This window comes from Oryctolagus cuniculus, chromosome 5 (assembly GCF_051225735.1).
Source record: "Oryctolagus cuniculus isolate XC-2025 breed Fujian yellow rabbit chromosome 5, ASM5122573v1, whole genome shotgun sequence".
Classification (NCBI taxonomy): Eukaryota; Metazoa; Chordata; class Mammalia; order Lagomorpha; family Leporidae; genus Oryctolagus; species Oryctolagus cuniculus.
In genome coordinates this window covers 62,436,644-62,456,387 of record NC_142871.1, presented here as the reverse complement: position 1 = coordinate 62,456,387, position 19,744 = coordinate 62,436,644, and the positions used below count along the sequence as shown (strand labels likewise).

General features: G+C 51.4%; 1 long non-coding RNA gene across 6 annotated transcripts in view; it reads left to right on the top strand.

Annotated features, from left to right (window-relative positions):
* Positions 1–19,744, top strand: part of LOC138849624 (uncharacterized) — a 116,829-nt gene that overhangs the window by 78,031 nt on the left and 19,054 nt on the right. For 2 of the 6 annotated variants that reach the window (XR_016234568.1, XR_011388594.2), the window contains exon 2: positions 2,040–2,176. This is a non-coding gene — a long non-coding RNA (uncharacterized LOC138849624). Of the gene's footprint in view, positions 1–2,039; positions 2,177–7,263; positions 7,347–12,959; positions 13,056–14,670; positions 14,737–16,276; positions 16,730–19,744 lie in introns of those variants that run through there. The other 4 variants (XR_016234564.1, XR_016234566.1, XR_016234565.1 and 1 more) reach the window with 4 other exon arrangements.

Here is a 19,744-nt window from a genome sequence, read left to right as displayed (position 1 = left end):
CTGATCTGCCTAAGAGGGTGGCTTTTCTTCCAGGTGGCCATGGCTTTTGTATCACAAAAGGGCTTTCCTACCAAGTGTGGCGCTCCCTGGTTGTGATGCAGATTAGAAATTTTAGTGAACATGCTTCCTCCCCCCCGCCCCCCAAAAAAAAAATTCTGAGCACATGAAAGAAAAGGCACTTTTCAATGCTGAGAGGGTTTTGCTTGTTGGAGTACATGTGGCAAGACCTTCTCTTAGATCATTAGCCCGCGTTCCGTTCCCGGCTGCAGCCCCAGCGCTGTTCTTAGAGAATAACCAGCGCTCGTGCCGTACCGCTCACACGGTAATTCATGCTGTGTAGCTTTTGCTTTTTAATGAAGGGAAAAGTGGACAAGGACGATATGGATTTGGAGCAACGATGATATTTGGTTTGTGTTTCTCCTGCAGTACCACGGGAGTGACGAATCCCTATTTGCCATTGTTTTTTCCTTAATAGCATTCTTGCTGCTGTGATTCTAATGGCAATAGAAAAGCAGAACTATTCGAAAGTCCCTTTTGTCTGAATTCTGGAGAGGTGATCAAACTTAAATGACACAAAAGGAGCAACCCAGGCCAAGAAATGACATGCAAAAAGCAGATTCCAGAACACCAGGGAACCAGCAAACGCCCTCCCACCTCCCTTGCACACTCCTAGGCTCGGAAAACAAGCAACTTACCTGCAGGTGCCTGCCTCCAGGTGCCCAAAATCTAGCAAAGGAAACAGAGATGTGTACAAATAATTCTAAGAAAGGCACAGATGTGACAAAGGGGAGACCACACGCAACGAGACAGCTGAGGAAGCAGGACTTGTCCTGATGATGAGGCCACCTGATCAGACTTTGAGATACAGGGGAGACGGCGCTCAGCGGGCAGAAAAGGGGTGCAGCCATCGCCTGGGGAATTCTACAGCCCTAAAATGAGGACCCTCTACAAGGTATCAGTACAGAATGTGTGAGAAAGGATGCTAACCGGTGATAGGTACACAATTTCCTATTTTAGAGCTAAAAATACTGATGCATGTAGTTAAGCTTTTAAGCTCTGAAGACAGAATGGGTTAAAACTCCCAGCTCAGGACTTTCAGGGGATGGCGCTACTACGAAAAACTGTTTGCCCTCCTTCCCTGGGGGAGGGTTATCCTTGATCCCAGGCTGGACCTGTGACCTGCTTTGATAATGAAATGAGAGTGGAAGTGGTGGATGCCCCCGCCGAGTAGCTGTTCCAAGAAGCCACCGTGTGTTTCTGTCCAGTTCCGTTTTCCCTGTAATGCGATGCCAATCGGCGGGGCCCCAGAAAAAGTGCGTTCCTGCAGCCTGGGTTCTTCCGTGCAACACCGATCAGCCAGGCCCCCGACACATGGTTCTCCTGTGGCTCCCGCCTGGGGAGCAGAGCCTCAGCCGGCTCGCGGTTGACACGGTTCGTTCACACAAGCCAGAAACGTGTGAGATTCTGTAGCAGCTTGCGCAGCTCAGCCTGCACTGACTGACACCTCTCCACTGGTGGGGTTTTACTTCACCTCCCTAAACCTCCATCTCCCCATTTATAAAATGAGGATAACAGCGCCTACTCTGGGGGGTGATCATGAAGCTAAAAGGAGTCACTTTTAAAGCCAATGGCACGAAGCTGTGCACTCTATAGTGAGAGTTTAATAAGGATCAGTGATCTTTAAATGCTCACAGCACAGTGTCTGGAATAAGAGACACCAAGCTGTTGACAGTAGTTCTTTTTCTTCTTTTTAAGGATTTATTTATTTGAAAGCGTTATAGTGTGTGTATGGGGAAGAGAGATTGATTTTTTTAAAGAAAGCTTTTTTTAATAAATATAAACTTCATAGGTACAGCTTTTGGAATATAGTAGTTCTTCCTCCTATACCCGCCCTCCAACCCCCACTCCCATCCCACCTCCTACTCTCTCTCCCATCCCAAGACTGAGCCATACTGAAGTCAGGAACCAGGAGCTCCATCCTGGTCTCTCAGGTTGTGGCAGGGACCTAAGCACTGAGCCATCTTCTGCTGCTTTCCCAGGTGCGTTAGCAGGGAGCTGGTTCAGAACTGGAGCAGCTGGGATGTGAACTGGTGCCCATAAGGGATGCCAACATTACAGGCAGCAGCTTTACCACAATGCCGGCCCTGGCAATTCTCTCTCGAATGTGAGATTACAGGTGAGTTCTTTTTCTTTTATTATTTGTTTCTTTAATAAAATTATTACATGGAGCACATTATTTTAATAGTCATAAGAAGTAGATATTTGGGGCCAGTGCTGTGGTGTAGCAGGTAAAACTGTTCCCTGCAGTGCTGGCATCCCAAATGGGTGCCAGTTCAAGTCTCTGCTACTCCACTTTCTGCTAAGGGCTAAGAATGCAGTAGAAGATGGCCCAAGTCCTTGGGCCCCTGCACCTGCATGGGAGACCCAGAGGAAGCTCCTGGCTCCTGGCTTTGGATCAGCCCAGCTTCAGCTGTTGTGGCATTTGGGGAGTGAACCAGCAGATGGAAGACCTCTCTCTCTCTCTCTCTCTCTCTCTCTGCCTCTCTGTAACTCTGCCTTTCAAATAAGTTAATAACTCTTTAAAAAAAAAAAAAAGAGAGATGGTACTTCCACTTTGGAACTATAGCACCTTGTGCATTTATCTGTCACAATGCCTTTTGGTTCTCTGAAGGAAGGGGCAGTGCACACCGCCCTGTGCCGTTGGCCTCTGGCCTACTGGATGGCATAGGACAGTTCCTCAGCATTCACTCACACGGGTGGAATTGCTCAGCTTCTCCTCCAGACCACCGGGTAAATCTGAACTGGGATGACCTACCACTGATGCTTCTTTAAAAAAAAAAAAAAAAAGATTTATTTGAAGGAGAGACTTAAGAGAGAGAGAGAGAGGATCTTCCATCTGTAGGTTCACTCCCCAAATGTCCACAATGGCTGGGAACAGGCCAGGCTGAAGCCAGAAGCGTGGAACTCCATCAGGCCACACAAGAGGCAGGAGCCCAGGTAATTTAAGCCACTTTCCTCTGCTTTCCCAGGTGCATTAGCAAGGAGCTGGATCGGAAGCGGAATAGACAGGACTCAACTGATGCCCATATGGGATGCCGGCATTGCGGGCAGCGGCTTGATGCAGTGCATCACCACACTGGCCCCGTGGCCTACTGTGACTAAGATGAGAAATACAAAAGGAGTGGGGTGTAAACTCAGAATGGGGGTTTTCTGAGCTTCTCATAGACATATTCATCTGGCAGCTAAAAATGAATTTAGAGATCCAAGCCATAGATGTGGGCTCATCTAAAATGAGGGGATTGGTTGAGTGTGTGGGTCTAGAGCAAGTGCATGAACCCCCTCTACCCCCGCCAGAATACACATTTCATGAATTTTTGAAGACCTCTCACATTTGGTGAAGTGAAGCTGATGTAATATGCTTGTGGATTTGCCATGACACATGAGAGAAAGAAAAATCAACATAACACAAGGCTTTAGCATTAGCGATTGGGAGGGTGGAGCAGCTGGGAGGGGAAGACTTCAGGAGGGGCAGTGTGGGGCGGCAGGTGAGGACCTGGCTGTCAGACACAGTCACCTTGAGATGCCCTTAGATGCCCACGGACCGGCGCTGAGCAGTTGGTTGGCAGTGTTGGCAGTGTGTACCTGAAGTTCTGCGGAGTGACCTGGGCTGGACACACAGCATCTGAGGTTCTTAGCACTTCCCAAAGTATATGGTGGGGAAATGAGATTAAAAGAGAAGTTTAATTTGATGTAAAAGCATTTGCAAACTGTACATGTTTTTTTTTTTTTTTCATAATATGCTCTTTTCATGAGCTTTTTGAAGATCTCTCCTAGGTAGTATTTAAGAAAGGATGAGATCACCTAGGGATACGAACAGGAGACAAACAGACTGGAGACTAAACCTGGGGGCTCCCCAGCATTAGCGCAGGGGAGATAGAGCAAAGAGCAAAGGAGAATGAGTGCGTAGCCAGTAATGGAGAATCCAAAGTGAGTAGTGACCCAAAGATAAGAGTTGGAGGAGGTGGGCATTTAGCCTAGCAGTTAGAACACCCACATCCCATGTGGGAATCCCTGGGTTGGAGTCCTGCTAATGGAGACTCTAGGGAGCAACGGTGATGGTTCAAGTGGTTGGGTTCCTGCCTGCCACCTACATGGAAGACCAGGATCTGGCTCTGGCCCTGGCCCAGCCCCACCTATTATGGGAATTTTAGGAGTGAACAACAGACAGGACACGTGCTTTCTCTGTCTCTCTCTCACATAAAGGTTTAAAGTGTTTCAGAGGCCGGCGCCACGGCTCACTAGGCTAATCCTCCGCCTTGCGGCGCTGGCACCCCAGGTTCTAGTCCCGGTCAGGGCGCCGGATTCTGTCCCAGTTGCCCCTCTTCCAGGCCAGCTCTCTGCTGTGGCCAGGGAGTGCAGTGGAGGATGGCCCAAGTCCTTGGGCCCTGCACCCCATGGGAGACCAGGAGAAGCACCTGGCTCCTGCCATGGGATCAGCGCGGTGCGCCGGCAGCAGCGCGCCGGCCGTGGCAGCCATTGGAGGGTGAACCAACGGCAAAGGAAGACCTTTCTCTCTGTCTCTCTCTCTCACTGTCCACTCTGCCTGTCAAAAAAAAAAAAAAAAATGTTTCAGGAGGAAGACCAGCTGCTGCTGGGTCAGGGAGTAGAGGACCAAAAATTGTTCATCGGATTCAGCCAGGTGGCAGCCATGGTGGCCTGACAAGAACAGTGGCGCCATGGGCCTGGATGGGTAGAAGGCAGCAGGGTTTACTGCACAGCTGGAGAGAGTTGCCTTAGTTGGGTCCCAGCTCCCAGAAAAGAGACGCAGAAGGGGGCTGCAGGTGTCTGGGCTTGGGGGTAAGTCTGTTGGCAGATGCAGTGGGTGGAGCATGGGACTGGGAAGCGTACAGTTTCTCTACTGATTGCTTCTCTTTCCTCTGGGCACTAGAAAGCGAGGCCACCAGCTGAAAGGCAGGATGGGGTGCTGGAGATTTGAGAAGGGAGGAAAAGGTGTCTGTTAGTGACCTGGCCGAGGGAAGGTGCGGCTGGGTGAGAGTGTCAGGCCAGCCCTAGGGACCCCCCCCCCCAACCAGTTCAGTGGCCACAAGCTCACTTGAAATGGTCATCAGTTACTGCATGGGTGGAGAGGTAGATTTCAGAAGTGAGGAAATGACCTGAAAGACAGAGGCAGGAAAGGGATCGAGAGTAGGTGGGAAAGGCTAGGGAGCTGCAAAGAAGTGGAGGAGGCTTTTATTAGAGGAACACACCCGCCATCTACTGCTGTGTAACAAAACCGCTACACCCTGAACAACAGAACACACATGGGACAGGTGTTCAGTCCAGCAGTTAAGATGGCCACATCCAGGGACTGGCCTTGTGGTACACCAGGTTAAGCCATCGCCTGCAACACTGGCATCCCATAAGAGTGCCTGTTCAAGTTCCAGCAGCTCCACTCTGAAACAGTTCCCTGCTAATGCACCTGGGAAAGCAGGTGATGGCTCAAGTGTTTGGGTTCCTGCCACCCATGTGGGAGACCTGGATGAAGTTCCTGACTTTGACCCAGCTCAGTCCTACCTGTTGCAGGCATTTAGAGTGAACCAACAGATGGGAGTACATGCTCTCTCTCTGCTCTCCCTCTCTATCAAATAAACAAAATAAAACACAACCCCTGTTATCTCACAGTTTCTGTGGGCAAGTCAGGGTAGGACCTAGTGCGTCCTCCGCTCTGGGTCTCCCATGAGACTGCAATCAGATGTTGGCCAGGGGGCTGAGGGCACCTCGGAGGCTCAGCTGGGGAGGGACCTTCTTGAGAACTTGCATGGTCATCAGCAGGATTCAGGTCCTTGTGCATGGCAGACCGGGGGCCTTCCCTCCCTGCTACGTCAGCAGGTGCCTGTTCTCAGTTCTGGCAGTGTAGGTCTCTCCCTTAGTGTGGGTTATTTCATCAGAGCCAGCAGAGGAGAGGGCCAGCAGAGGCTGCCAGGGAGGCAGATGCTAGGATCCTGGTTCTGCAACCAAACAGCGCCACCACCTGTGCCATGTTCTGTTGTGAGATGCAAGTCACAGGTGCCCCCACCCTGGCTTTACAAGGGAGCAAAACACTGGGAGCCTGGTAGGGGGGGTCATCAGGCACTCTCTGAGGATCTGTCTGCCAAAGGGGAAATGGATGGACTTCCAGGTTTTGAGCAGAAAAAGGCAGACTTCGGGAAGAAGCACAGCGGATGGCCCATCTCCCCTGGAGAGATGCAGGGCCTTGTGGGAGGGTGTGGGTTAAGCAGGAAGTTTCTGAGTGGCTTTGGGGCCCTGCGGATTAGATGGTGGGGATTTGGCACAGGGCCACGTGGCAGTTATGTGATTCACGCCGGCCCTTTGGGGCCCTGTTTTCAGTGAGAAAGTGAGGGGTGGAGGGTTTGGCCCAGGGTTGGGTGTGTGACAAGTTCAGGGTCAACAGCCTCTAGGGTGCTGGTTGAAAAAAAAAAAAAAGAGCAAAGCGAAACAAAAAACAAGTGACTGGGTCACTTGTGTACTTGCTGCATCCACGCTCTGCTCCACCAACTGTCCCAAAGTGTGCCGGGGGTTCCGGCCAGCCAGGCTCTGCCGTCCACGGGGTGCAGCCCCAGCTGCTGGCCCCACTTCCGGGCAGCCCTATGGGGGACATCGCAAAACCCAAGCTCTTTTTGTAGAGCCACCATCCCCCTGGGAGTCCTTGGGGTCTCCTCCCGGCCTCCAAGAGCTTCCTGGGGCTCCTGGGGCCTCCCCTCAAGTCTCTCCCTTGGACTGGGACAGCCTCGCTGTGCCCAGTGCGCCTCACTCTCCACCTGAGCCACAGCATTCGCTGCTCTCGCTGGTGGCTGACCCCTTTCCGGATGTGGATTGGAGTGAGTTATTGACACAGTCAATCCAATGACCTCAGGCTCACACTGGCAGAGGAGGTTAAAAGGCTGAAGTGAGTCGGGGAGTCTGATTAGTCGGTTGAGAAATGTGGTTGTCAGGATGCAGGCTTAAGTGTGTGTGTGTGTGTGTGTGTGTGTTCACGCGCGCGCACGTGTGTGTGTCTTGTTATTGTGCTTTTGAATAGGGCTGACCAACGAAAGAGCCCCATCCAACGGCCCGTGCGGGTCAACCTGTGTAGCGGCCTTCCTTTAAGCGAGGACAGTACTTGAAATAATAACCCCACGTGGGAACACGGCGGCAGGACAGAAGCCCTCAGCAGCGTGAAAAGTATTTATTACAGCTTAGCATCCATGTGTTTTCTTGCTTCAGAAAAGTCTTAGAAAAAGGATCTTCATTTCCCACTACATTGTGCCCAGTGCCTGGCCCGCTGGGAGCCCACGACTCTAGTGTGGTAAGCATCTATGAGCTGAGCTGAGCTTATTCAATGGTGAGGCATTAGCGAGTACTGAGCTGCCCTGAATGATGTCAAATAAGGGGAAATTAAAAGAAATCCGAGTGCTTCTACCAAGATATTGGATATTAACACATGGAGACTAGCTCCTGTGTGGATTCACTGACAGCCTTCTTGTATAAGCCACTGCTTTTTTTGTTTGTTTAAGATGTATTTATTTAGTTGAAAGGCAGAGTTACAGAGAGGCAGAGGCAGAGGCAGAGGCAGAGAGGGAGAGGGAGAGGGAGAGGGAGAGGGAGAGGGAGAGGGAGAGGGAGAGGGAGAGGGAGAGGGAGAGGGAGAGGGAGAGGGAGAGGGAGAGGGAGAGGGAGAGGGAGAGGGAGAGGGAGGTCTTCCATTTGCTGGTTCACCTCCTAAGAGCTGCAATGCCCAGAGCTGGGCTGATCCAAAGCTGTGGTCTCCCACACATGTGCAGGGGCCAAAGGGCTTGAGCTGTCTTCCAGTGCTTTCCCAGGCTACAGCAGAGAGCTGGATGGGAAGTGGAACAGCCAGGACTAAAACCGGCACCCATATGGGATGCCGGCACTGCAGGCGGTGGCCTAACCCACTATACCACAGCGCTGGCCCCGCCACTGCTTTTTAAAACACAGGGTCAGGAACTATTTTTAAGAGACTGAAATTTTGAGGGCCAGTGCTGTGGTGCAGTGGGTTAACGCCCTGGCCTGAAGTGCCAGCATCCCATATGGGTGCCAGTTCGAGACCCGGCTGCTCCTCTTCCGATCCAGCTCTCTGCTATGGCCTGGGAAAGCAGTAGAAGATGGCCCAAGTCCTTGGGCCTCTGCACCCATGTGGGAGACCAGGAAGAAGCTCCTGGCTCCTGGCTTCGGATTAGCACAGCTCTGCCCATTGTAGCCATTTGGGGAGTGAACTGTTGGATGGAAGACCTCCCTCCCGCCCTCCCTCCCTCCCTCCCTCTCCTCCCTCTCTGTAACTCTGACTTTCAAATAAATAAATAAATCTTTAAAAAAAAGAGAGAGACTGAAACTTTTAAATCCACACAAACATATAGATGATAACATTGATTACCCATATTCCCACCCTGCAGAATTAAGTACTGTTAACACTTTGGCATATTTGCTTCCTGCCTTTTAGTACTCTGTTTAAAAAAAAGATTTCTTTTTTATTTATTTGAAAGGCAGAGTTACAGAGAGGCAGAGGCAGAGAGAGAAGCCTTCCATCCTCTGGTTCACTCCCCAAATGACCACAATGGCCAGGGCTGGACCAGGCTGAAGCCAGGAGCCAGGAGCTTTTTTCAGTTCTCCCACCTGGGTGCAGGGGCCCAAGGACTTGGGCCATCTTCTGCTGCTTTCCCAGGAGCATTAGCAGGGAGCTGGATCAGAAGAGGAGCAGTGGGGACTCAAACCAGCACCCATATGGGATGCTGATGCTGCAGATGTTGGCTTAACCAGCTATGCCATAGTGCTGAGCCCAGTACTCTATTTTTAAAACATACACAAAGGCAATTATGTGCTACAAAATATGAAGCATTTCAGTGCATGTCACACATGTGCATACTCTGGGACCACACATATATGTGCTCTCACAGTTGTACTTTTTGCTTGGCCTTCTCCAGTTTCTGAGTTTCGAAGGTGCTGCCTTACAAACTCCTGTGATGCTCATGGAATACTAAAGCCCTGGTTTTACATGTTCACATACAAGTGCCTACCCTAGTAACACATTTTGAAAGCATAAAAACTGAAAATAATGCATGCACACACAAGAAAAAATTCCAACATGACCCTGTGGCCTTTGCTTTTTCTCTCCAGGGGCAACCAGCATTACCAGGCCCTTCTGAATGTTTCCAGAAATATTATTTGCATGCCCCAATGTGTGTTTTCCATTTTCCTACACAGATGGTCAGATACGATATGTACAGTTTTGTACTTAAGCACAGGGTTTTGAAAATTGTGGAAGTGCTTTTTAGCCAAAAGCCATCTGAATGTGCAAATTAGCCAATCAAGGCCTTTCTTTGTGCCTTGCCTTCAGAAAAGGAAGTCAGGGACCAGACAGCGGTCTTCTCCTCGCTGGATAGGGCCCTTGGGATCACGACTTCCCCTGGCAGTGCTGGGCGCTGCGTTCTTCCTCACACTGGTGGAGCTTACCTACTCAAAAATTCGCAAGAGAGCCCTTTATATTTTTGGTCGCTGAAGCAAAATCCTGCAGAATACAACAAAGCCAAATGGAGGGAAATTTGGGGCTCAGCTTAAAATACAGCTGGCCAAGCCCACACTCGGTTGCTGGAATAACAACCAGCTGAGAGGGCTAAATTTAGCTTGCAGCCTGAAATCCGGTCCACAGCCCCCACATGGAGAACCCTACCCTGTCTGGAAAGTTGGTAGACCAGAAGGAACAATATTTGCCTAAAATGCTGACTTGGCAAAAACAATCTATTCAATCTGTGTGATTTAATAAGGCTGGAAAAGGTTTGATTTATAGGCAATTGATCCATAGGCAAGCAGTGTGATTTGTTTAAGGAACACAGGGCAAAGGAACCGAGATGAGGCCAAGCAGTGGGAAAGGTTGATTAACATTGTAATGTTCATTTTTAAGTTTTGGTTGGAAAAAAAGAAAGAAAAGACCAAAACAAACTGGGACTAGAAGGAGGTCCCAGGCTCAGGGCTGGCCTGAGGGACAGTGAACAGTGAGCAGAATCCATCTTCCTGGGAGCCTTCTGCGCGTACAAGACCTTCTCCCCTAGGCGAGAGCTACGAAGGGCAGGAGACCCCCATACATGGGCTCAAAACTTGAGTCTGTGGTCTGACTTGCTTTCCTGGTTTGTTCCAGTGGGGCGCTGGTACAGGATGAGCTCTGGGCACCCCCCCACCCCAACTCTCCAGATCTGCAGGCCTTAGTAATTTGTGCCTCTTGCAGGGGGCTTTCTCCCTACCCTCTACCATGGCTTTCGCCAGACCCAAGTGCCGGGTCAGGTGTTGAAAACCCAACCCACAATGGAGTTGCTTCAGGAACCTGAGAAGAGGCCAGCTCCTCCCTGGACCATGTAGATGGCACCGAGGAAGGTCTGGCACCCAGTCAGTCCCCCTAGGGTCAGCCTGCTCCTCTGGGGAGGCGTGGAGTGTCAAAGGGACGGGGACACCACATTTGGCCCATGGTTCTCTGACTCCCTGCGCTTAGGCGTACAAAGAAAACAGCTCCACACTCCTGTGAGAGAGTCAGACACCCAGACTGATAAGCTAGACTGAGTTTGACCATAAAAGACTGAGTCAGATACTGTGATTTAAATACTGCGAAACTTCTGTCTCTGTGGTTGAATTACTCAGTCTTCAAGATTCCTCCCCTGCTTTATGTTTTAAAAGATCCATTTATTTGAGAGGTAGAGTTACAGACAAGAGAGAGGGCAAGACAGAGAGAGAGAGGACTTCCATCCACTGGTTCACTCCCCATATGGCTGTGAAGATACAAAGCCAGGAGCCAGGAGCTTCTTCTGGGTCTCCCACACAGGTGCAGAGGCCCAAGGGCCCAGGGACTTGGGCCATCCTTTGCTTTCCCAGGCCATAGCAGAGAGCTGGATTGGAAGTGGAGTAGCCGGGACTCGATCCAGCGCCCATACGGGATGCCAGTGGCGCCACAGCTGGAGGATTAGCCTGCTACACCACAGCATCGGCCTCAGATCCGTCCCCTCTTTCCTCTGCCCCTCTCTTAGAAGGAATCTGGTGTGGGGGAGGTGTGGTGTGGATGGGGTAGGGGCAGAAGGTTGGTTTGGTTGAGGTGGGAAGGGGCTCCCGGCTTCCTGCTGGTCTCCGTGTGTCGACACTGTTGGCGACCCCCACGCTGGGATTGGGCCTGCTGGGTGTTCAGCAGGTCCCAGCTGTCTGTGCACTTCTGGTGTGGTCCTTGCCAGCCTGCTAGAGGACCTGCCGGCCCTCCCTGTGCGTGCAGCCTCCCCCGGCCGCTGTCACTCATCACAGACCTGTGAGTCTGAGTTCCTGCCACTCTGTCCCTCCAGCCCAGGCCCAGGCTGCCCGCCATGGCCTTGGCCGTGGGGCTGTTTTGCTCCAGCCACCTGTCAGCCCTGGCAAGTCTCCTGGCCCCTGGGAGCAAGAGGATGCCCATGAGTGCAAACTGGGGCCCCTCTCTCTCCCACTAGTGAGGCAGGGCCGCCCTGTTTGGGCCTCCCCAGCAGTTCCCTTCAAAAGCCCAGGTGCGGCGTGTGGCTCAGGCCTGCCACTCTCAGCGTAACATTCAAAATGACCTACCAACCTCAGCCTGTAGGTCAAGAGCCGTGAGCAGTGGGTGGAGGCCGGAGGCCAGAGCTGCCAGCCTGCCTTCCACTTCCGATTGTTCTTCCAGGTCCCAGGGATGGGATTCAAGCAAAATAAAACCCTGCTCCTATCTACCTGCAGTTTCCATTATGCCAAAGTTCTCGATGTGGTATGCAACCACACGTGGCTCTTCATCCACTCCACGGGAGCTGGTTTTTTTTTTTTTTTTTTTTTTTTAAGGTTTATTTATTATCTGAAAGGCAGAGTTACGGAGAGAGAGAGAGGGAGAGGGAGAGAGACACACAGAGAGAGGTCTTCTATCTGCTGATTCACTCCCCAAATGGCTGCAACAGCCAGAGCTGCGCCGATCCTAAGCAGGAGCCAGGAGCTTCCAGGTCTCCCACATGGGTGCAGGGGCCCAAGGACTGGGGCCATCTTCCACTGCTTTCCCAGGCCATAGCAGAGAGCTGGATTGGAAGTGGAGCAGCCAGGACTCAAACTGGCACCCATATGGGATGCTGGCACCGCAGGCCTTAGCTGCTACCCCTCAGTGCCGGCCCCCAGGAGCTGGCTTTTTAGAGGCAAACGACAATTGTTTTTAAGGCTTGACTTTCGAGTATGCTGTTTTGTTTCAAATCTTGTTGTGGATACTGGAAACTGAATGCTAGCGCTTTTTTTTTTTTTTTTTTTTTTTCTGTTTCATTCTTTGTGAAATAACCCTAATCCTTGGCTCCAGTCAGACATTAAAAAAAAATAAAAAGTAAAGCCCATGAATCATTTTCAGAACATCCTTCTGCACGACAGTTTTGTGTGCTTATTTAAATGAAGCCTGCTGGGGTTGGCGCCATGGTGCAGTGGGCTGTCTCCTTCTGCGACACCGGCATCCCACGTGGGTGCTGGTTCAATTCCTGGCTGCTCCACTTCCGATGCAGCTCTCTGCTATGGCCTGGGAAAGCAGTGGAAGATGGCCCAAGTGCTTGGGCCCCTGCACCTGGGTGGGAGACCCAGAAGAAGCTCCTGGTTCCTGGCTTTGGCCTGGCCCAGCTCTGGCCGTTGTGGCCATTTGGGGAGTGAAGCAGCGGATGGAAGACCTCTCTCCTCTGTCTCTGCCTCTCCCTGTAACTCTCTGCTTTTCAAATAAATAAAATCTTAAATAAACGAAGCATGCTGCCTGAGATGAGAACAGAGAGACATAACAGTGATAAGTTGGCCTCCTAAACAGGAGCCCAAAGGGATGGCAGGTGGGTGAGTGTGGACAGGGAAAGCTCGAGGCCCCAGGAGCGACTGGGAGAGGACGGTCCAGAGCTGACCAGACGCTGTGTTCACCCCGACAGCCGTGCGGAACGTGGCAAGGCTCTAGCGTGAGATCTGGCTCTACCATGAAGCAGCTAAGGAGAAGAGCAGGGACCTCCTCCGTTCTGGTTCCCACAGTGAGTGCGTCTCAATCTTTAGCTGCCTTGAGGCCGCCCATGTTGGCTTGCTGAAACTCAGATTCCCGGGCCTCGCCCCGCAACTTCCGGTCCCTGGGTCAGGGGCGGGACCTGAGGCTCTGCAGGCTAAGCGTGTGTGTGTGTGTGTGTGTGTGTGTGTGTATGTGTCCTTAGGGAAATGGACTAGAGACCAAGGCGGAGACCACAGAGGAGCCGGGCGCTGTGAGAGTTGCTGGAACCTTCCATTCTGCCAATTACAGGCAGCCGTTTGCATCCCACATAGAGAAAACAGAGACAGGATCGCGGAGGTGGTTTCCAGGGCTCTGAGAGGGGAGGAGGTTGTCGTGTCTGAGGGTCTGAGTCACACTCTGGGCCGAGAAGCCATTCTTCTTCCTATAGCCCTTCTGAGAGGCGGTGGCTGCCGCCGGGCGGGGGAGGGGGGCGGTGTTGAGGGGGGGGCGCTGCAGCTCAGGAAGTCCCTTTCTTCATCCTCATTGGTCTCCAGTTGGCAGAGGGGCGCTTTCTGAAAAGCAGCTGGAAGCCTGAACCATAGCAAAGTCTTCTGCCTGTGCCAGGGCACCTGGGGGGTGGCGCGTGTGGACTGCTAGAGGCCATGTGCACACAGTGTGGGGGAGGGGTGGACCCCCACCCTCCCCCCCACCACCACCGTGGGCCAACCCCCAGGCCTGGCTGCACCGGTCTTTGTACTTGTCAGTGCTGTGGCTTTGTTTTTATTTAATTATTTGAGAGGTAAAGTTACAGAGTTACAGACAGTGAGTGGGAGAGGCAGAGAGAGGTCTTCCATCTGCTGGTTCATTCCTCAAATGGCCACAATGGCCACAGCTGCACCCATCTGAAGCCAGGTGGGAGCCAGGAGCTTCTTTCAGGTCTCCCACGTGGGTGCAGGGGCCCAAGGATTAGGGCCACCTTCTGCTTTCTCAGGCCATAGCAGAGAGCTGGATCGGAAGAGGAGCAACTGGGACTAGAACTGATGCCCATATGGGGTGCCGGCACCACAGGCAGAGGGTTAACCTGTTGTGCCACAGCACTGGCCCCTTGCTTTAGGCAAGGCCTTCCCTGCTACAGAAAGAGCAGAACACGCGTGGTAGATGCCCTTTCCCACGGAGGATACCTTCCAGGAGCCCCAGCCCTGCACTGAACATAGCACCGGACTTTGTTCTGTCTGATACACACATGCCCATGATCAGTTAAACCTGTCAGTCAAGCACAGTAAGAGATGAAGAACAATAATCTACTGTGGATCTTAGCAGCCTTTGCGCATGGTTTGTTTTTTCTTACTAACTGGAGAACTTTCTCCTCACTGAAAAGAAGCACTCTTCACGGCTTCTCCCTGGCGTGTCTGAGCTGCCAGCATCACTACTCCTGTGCTTTGGGCCATCAGTAAGTGAAACAGGGGTTCCTTGGATGTGGCCACTGCAGTACCAGGACAGGCAGTCTGAGAGCTGTGAAGGCTGTGGAGTGGCCAGCGAGCAGGCGGCGTATACAGCCAGGAGAAGCTGCTCAAAGGGATGACTCACGTGCCTGGCAGCGCGCACCAGGACGGCGCACAATTAAAAACCTGCGAACTGTGGATTCTGCAATTTATCATTTTCAGACCCCAGCTGACTGCGAATAACGGAACCCGCGAACAGGGAAACGCCTCAGATCCGGGGAGACAGCGGTAAGACCCTCCTTCCCAGGGACAGACACGATGACAAGTAAGGGGACGTTTTCTGGGAAGCCTGTGGCTGCTGGCGTGAGGCGGCAGAGCTGGAGTCCACAGGAGAGCAGTGTCCTCTGCATCTACAGGGGGGCTACGGAGTGCTCCCTAAGAATCCTCATCTGGACTTTGACCCTGTGCCTGGGCAGCACCTGCCCTCGGGGCATGGCCAGGTTTTGCTTATTCTGAGTGCCTGTAATAATGTTTCAAATACTGATCTCTGGTCAGTGAGTCCTCTGCCTCCACCCCCTTAACTGGGATGAAACGCTTGTTCTTCCAGGGAAGCAGTTTTAGGACTCAGAAGGGAGAGGTGAGGTCAGAGTGAGGTCTGGGCCAGTAGGTGTTTCTGGACTTGTCCCAGGCCAGGGTGACCTTGTGCCCTTTAGGGAACTGTGGGGGTGGGAGCCAGAGCGTTTCAGTTTTCTGCTTCCTCCAAGAAAAGTAGCCCAGCAGATGGGAGCCTGGTCCCCCAAAAGCCAACGAGAGGGAGAACTCCTGCCTCTTCCCTTCCAGCCTTGCACACGCACCTCCTTATCTGCAGACAAATTCATCACCTGCCTGCCCTTGACCCTGACACTGCTAGATGCACACATCAGCCTGCAGTGAGCACGCTTTAGATCTTTATTTAGTGGTCTCTGGGTGCCCAACTTCCTGACCTTCTTTCCTACCCCAACCCCACTCCCCTCCCCACATTCTTTTTACCCCTGAGAATGCAGTGCCAGCCCTGAAAGCTACTCTTGAAATCATCCTTCTGCCCACAGAGGGCTTCTTGGCACCGTGGGCATCTTGGGCACCTAGGATACAGCTTCAGTACCATCCCTAGAGCAGCAGGTTTGCCTGCAGAGTAGGAATCCCAGAGAGGATGAGAGACACACTGTTCCTCCAGCAGTGGTGGGAGCAGCTGAATTTCAGGGCTGCTCCCAAATTTGGTAGTGTCGGGAAAGCTGGGGATCAGAGGGAAAAGCCAGCAGGGCACCGGGAAGCTTGTGGTGTCACAAAACTATGACAGCGTCAGTGTCCCACCGGGAGGTTGACCCGGGCAACCCACACAAAAGCAGGGAGGTTAAAAAGTCGCACGACTGAGCTATGGGGAATGAACTGTCCTCCCAAACATGCTATTTGGCTTCTGCTTCCTTCGCTCCGTGATTCAAGTTATTTTTGTGCCTTATAGAATCAAAACAAGGCCTTGATGGCTCAAGATTAGAGCAGTTCATTCTCAGTTTGTAGGAGTAGAACTTGGGACGCCTGCTTTTCATTCCACTTCTCTTTTTTTAAAAAAATTTTTTTTATGGTTTTGGCATAAATCACGTAAAATCCTAATCCGGAACTAACGTGGCGTCTAAATCAAATAATGAGTTCTTTGCTGTCGGATTAAGCACGTCGTTCTCCAGTAGCAAATTCCTCAGCGACTCCTGCCTGCTAAACTGAGAACAAACGGGCTCTGTGAGAAGCTGAGGATCGCTGAGGCTCGCTCTTGCTGTTCTGTTTCTGTTCTTTGTAGGGCAGTGACAGCCACCTTCTCGGATGCTGCTGTGTCTGAGAAGCCGCCTCCAATGTCAGCCCTCAGAGCACACCGTCTTCTCTCTGCTTCCACAGTGCTCATCCGTCTCCCCGAGATCTCTCTGGTTTTGGCTTGCGATACTCTTCGTGTATTCACTTCCCTTCTTGTCCACCTCCCCCTACATACCACCTTCCAACTCCTACATTGCAGGCTCTTAAGGGGAAAGAATTGGGATTGCTTATCTTTGCAACCCCTGGAGTCCCGAGAATAATAGCTCAAACATAGTCAGCAGCTCACCAACATATGTGGATTGATAATGGGTCACAAAAAAAATGCAAGTATTTTTTATATGATATTATCAAGAGATTTGTGCCCAAACACTCTTGGGAATTGTTGGCACGAATAAGCTCTCAAGCGTAACTTACCAAATAAGTCTACTGTTGAATAAACTTTTAGGACAAAACTTTCATTATTTTGGCAAAGCAAAGTATAATAGTTCTGCAATGTGTATCTTTTTTTTCTAACTTTAGCTTTCATAAAACTAGCATCTAGTTGATGCAAATAAATCAGCATTTTAAAAGGCTGGTAGAGCAATCTGGTCTAGAAAGACAAAATCCAAAAATGGCCAATTAGACTCAGCTTTGAGATGGGCAGGATACCACCAGGCACATTGAAAAATTGTTTTCCTATTTAAAAGCAAGGCTCGTGACTGAACCCATAATTCATTTGACAAAGGATACTGAACGGTTCCAGTTCTTCGTGCCAGATAAAGATGCATGCTCAGGCTATTAGAAGACCATCTAAAGAAGCCTTACTTATTTCCCTCACCTTATTCCCCAAGGGAGTTGAGTTGGCATTATACTAACACACACTATATAATCCAAAAACCATATGATCCAAAAACAAACCAAGAGACAAGGCAACAGAAAAAGATGGGTGAAATAGTAAGGTAAAGGCAGGAAAAGCCAGTGTGCAGCAGGGGATGCCGGCAAGTCTTGAGTCTCCAGGCAAGGCTCTGAATGTCCTGGTGGCCAGGGCAAAGAAGGGAATGTAGCTGATGGCAGATCCCACTGTGAGCTTAAGACCCAAACCTACTTCCCTAGTGCCTGTGTGCCAGAAACTGCACCCCATGTCTCCATGGCTCTCTTTAGTTAGGGTTAGCTAGTCTGGTGCCTGCCATGGTGGGCCACACGTGCCTAAAACCAGAGGACAGCAAGGGAACCCTCAGTTAAGCCAAAGCCATTCTCTTCTTGAGTCAACTGAACATTCTAGAACTCATCCTCCATGCTAGCATCCCATATGGCATTTTCAGCAGTGTTGGTGGTAGCAAGGCTGCTTACCACAGAGACCAGGGCAAAGTCCCATGGCGCAAAATAATCTTGAATGTATTCTTTTTTTTTTTTTTTTTTTTTTTTTTTTTTGACAGAGTGGACAGTGAGAGAGAGAGAGACAGAGAGAAAGGTCTTCCTTTTGCCGTTGGTTCACCCTCCAATGGCTGCCGCGGCCGGTGCGCTGCGGCCAGCTCACTGTGCTGATCCGAAGGCAGGAGCCAGGTGCTTCTCCTGGTCTCCCATGGGGTGCAAGGCCCAAGGACTTGGGCCATCCGAGTTGGAGGTTTTAAACAGTGGCACTCTCTGTGTTGCTAGAATCCCTTTAGTACCCACCTCGTCATCCATTGAAGGCAAGGGATTTAGCAACTTGACCTCTAACCTCGAAAAGCATACAGCCATGGCCCTAGTGGTATGGGAGACATAACCAGAGTTACGTAAGCCAGTTTTCTCTCTGAGCCTCAATCTTCAGTTGATAAAAGGGGAATAGTGATGGAGCATACCTGAGGATGTTTGACGTTGACAACAGTAGGCACTTGGGACCATTTCTTTCTTCTCCATCCCTCACTCCCTTGTCAAGTCTAGCAACTCGTGCGGTGCTTGGAACCATACATCCTTAAAAGCACTTTTCTTCCCATCCTGAGTGCAGTTGCTGTGTTTCTGGGTAGCATCTGGTGCCCACTCAGGTATCACTCCACGGTCCCCCTCCCTCATAGGTCTTTTCTTTAGTGTTGTATCATCATGAAGGTGTCCGCCCACTGGCAGGCTGCTTCTGCGGAGAAGTTAGGTGTGGAATGCTCACCGCCCACCACTCAGGAGAGCCCAGCCACCTGCCCCAGACTGCGTTGTCCTACATCACCTTGTCAATAAGGGCAGAGCTACGGCAGCAACCATCAAGGGAAAGCTCCCTGTGAGGATATAGATTCTGTATATATTTTAGAAGATATTTATGGCCGGTGCCTTGGATCAATAGGCTAATCCTCTGCCTAGCGGCGCCGGCACACCGGGTTCTAGTCCTGGTCGGGGCGCCGGATTCTGTCCCGGTTGCCCCTCTTCCAGGCCAGCTCTCTGCTGTGGCCAGGGAGTGCAGTGGAGGATGGCCCAGGTCCTTGGGCCCTGCACCCCATGGGAGACCAGGAGAAGCACCTGGCTCCTGCCTTCGGATGAGCGCGGTGTGCCGGCCGCAGCGCGCTAGCCATGGCAGCTATTGGAGGGTGAACCAACGGCAAAGGAAGACCTTTCTCTCTCTCTCTCACTGTCCACTCTGTCAAAAATATATATATATTTATTTGAGAGGCAGCCACAGAGACAGAGAGACCTCCTCTGCCCTAAATGCCCACCACAGCTGGGGCTGGGCCAGGCTGAAGTCTGGATGTGGGAACTCACGCTGGGTCTCTCACATGGGTGGCAGGGACCCCTCTGTTTGAGCCATAAGCTGCTGCCTCCCCAGGTGCATTAGCAGGAAGCTGGAATGGGGAGCAGAGGCAGGATTTGAACCCAGGCACTCTGATATGGGATGCAGGCATCTTAACTACTAGGCCAAATGCTTACCCTGTGTTTTTTTGTTGTTGTTTTGATTTTAACCTGGGGTCTAAATGACACTTTATTTTGTCCTGTGTGCATCTGGGTTCCACATGTAAGCATTTGGGTAACTTTGAGCTTCTCAATAAACAAAGTCAATCTTTTTTATTTTTTATTTATTTTATTTTTTGATAGGCAGAGTTAGACAGTGAGAGACAGAAAGGTCTTCCCTTTCCATTAGTTCACCCCCCAAATGGCTGCTATGGCCGGCACGCTGTGGCCGGAGCACTGTGCTGATCTGAAGCCAGGAGCCAGGAGCTTCCTCCTGGTCTCCCATGCGGGTGCAGGGGCCAAGCACTTGGGCCATCCTCCACTGCACTCCCTGGCCTCAGCAGGGAGCTGGACTGGAAGAGAAGCAACCGGGACAGAATCTGGCGCCCCAGCTGGGACTAGAACCCAGGGTGCCAGTACCACAGGCGGAGGATTAGCCAAGTGAGCCACGGCGCCAGCCCAAAGTCATTATTTTTAACAGCCTTGGAAATACTAGCCAGTAGTGACAGGGTGCTTTGGTCAAATTCTCTCAAATTACAATTATGATACCTGGGGGGAGATGATAAAG